Genomic DNA, 2196 nt, shown 5'->3' with positions numbered 1-2196 from the left:
CAGCTCTGCTTTGCCCAGGCTTTGCTACCGTACACCGGTTCATGCTGGTGCTTAGCTGGAGCACTTTAAATATTGTCACAAAAAGCGTTCTGCCAACAAGGGCAAAAATCCTCCTGGAGACCAACAGTTTAGAAACAAGCTCCCGGCTCCTCCTTCGGGGTCTAAGGGCAGCAGCAACCCTCGGGACACTGATTTATCCATTCAGATCTCATGGACTTTTGGGGTTTGCTCATTGTGAGTGCAGCCAGAGATTGCACATCAGTCTGTGCTGGTGTCCTGACACCTTCCTTTCGGCTCCACCAGGAATCAAATTGACTCTGTCGAAGTCTCCAAGCTGTCTCTGACACTCATCCCTGACACCGGGCTGCAGCTGAGCATCGATGTGGACCTTGGCATCACACCTGCCCCGTGAGTGCCGAGGCTGTGGGGCTGGAAGGAGCCCAAGCTCCCAGCCAGAGCAATGGGGCCGCATCCAGCACCTGCCTGTGGGAGCTGGGGCAAGCGGGACCAGGAGCATCCCCCATGCTCCAGCCTCCACTTCTCCTTCCCTGGCACAGCTCAACCACCAAGGTGATCAGACTGTCCATCCTGGTGGAACTCCACACAGAAATGAACCCCGAAGGGTACCTGGAGGTGGTCACCCCTTCCTGCAAATCCACCGCGGAGGAGGTGCAGAGCACTGAGGAGACGGAAAGGTCAGCCCCATGGGTTTTCTTGTTACGGGATCTGGGTAATGGTGAAAAGAAGAAACTGAGGCAGAAGCATTGCTAGGCAGGGAGGTGATATGGCTAGGATCTGCTCACTGCCCTAAAAGCTTAGAAAGGTTAACACAAAAACATTATCTTCGTGGGAGAAACTTAGTTCTGCTTGCAGGATCGGTTTCTCCCATTTTAAGAGATTCATACTCTCTCAAGGGAGCGGATCTTTTACAGTAGTGCAGCAGGAGCATTTTTAATGCAAGTCTAACAGCATTTCTTCAGTGGTTTAGGATTCTGAATTGTAATTGTAGCTTAATAGGTGATAGAAAATAATGGTAATACTGTCTCTGGATGCCTTTGGGGTCAGATAAAAGATGCTCCCCTCCCCTTGGCTGAGCTGGTTCTTGCCTAACTTCTGTTCTGTTGCTTTCACCCAGCAAGTCCTCTAGCTCAGACATGGACAAGGAGATTAACATCAATAAGGTAAGATAAAGCTTGTAAAGGCATGAGATGGGAGAAGACAAAGTTGTACAGTTCTGCAAGAATTAGAGCACTTCAAGTCAACCCGGTGCTTTTCCAGGTCTCCCCCGCAGTCCGCATGCGGGGCAAGGAGCAGCAGCCCCGGTGTCATTGACCACCATCCCCTGTCCTGGCTGCCAGAAATGGCTGCGTCAGAGGCGTTCCGGGGATGCTGGCAGAGTCCCTTGTTCACCCACCCCCTCTCTTTTTGTTCTTATTCCATAGATTTGCCTGGAAGTCTCCAAATTGCTGCTTTTGCCAAATGAACAGCTGGTGTCTTTGACAGGTGAGCATTTGGCTTTCAGTCTCGTTATGAACTGAGGGCTTCAGGGCTCATTTTTGGAGCAAGGCATGAGATGCAATAGGCTCCCACCCTGCCACAGAAACCCAGCAGCAGCAGCTCTGCTGCTGTCATATCCTCAGGTGTTGTAGTCAGAGTCCAACTCAGCCTCACACAGGGCACCCACTGTTGCAGCACAAGCAAGCTATCAGGCTGCAACATGGCTTTTACCATCGGTCAGATTCTACTGTCCGTGCTGTTTGTCCTTCCTCCAGAGGTCAGACCACACCACTCCCCCTCCATCCAAGCCCCTCTCCCACTTAGCGGGAACGAGCTACAGCTGCACATCGTCCATGTCCATCAACCCACTGCCCTCGAGGCAAGGCCACAGCTGCATGTTATCAATGCTGATCAACCCTCTGCCTTCACTCCTCTGCACTCGGGGATCCCCTCCTTCCGCCCAGCTCTCTTTCCCTGCCTCTTTACTTGGGAAACCCAGATGCTTCCCAGACCCAACCTGCTGTCACTGCTCCCTTCCTGTCTCTGAGCATCTCTCTGCTCGCTTTGTAGCTCAGTTCCCCATCACGCCAAGCTGCCAGGTCCAGTACCTGCCCCTGGCTGCCCCCGTGTTCTCCGAGCAGGGAATCACCATATCCTTGCAAGTAAGTCACAGCTTTCCAGCACTCACAAGCCAGTTCC

This window comes from Falco punctatus (genome assembly GCF_963210335.1).
Source record: "Falco punctatus genome assembly, chromosome: 10".
Lineage (NCBI taxonomy): Eukaryota > Metazoa > Chordata > Aves > Falconiformes > Falconidae > Falco > Falco punctatus.
Note: the sequence above shows the minus strand (reverse complement) of the source record.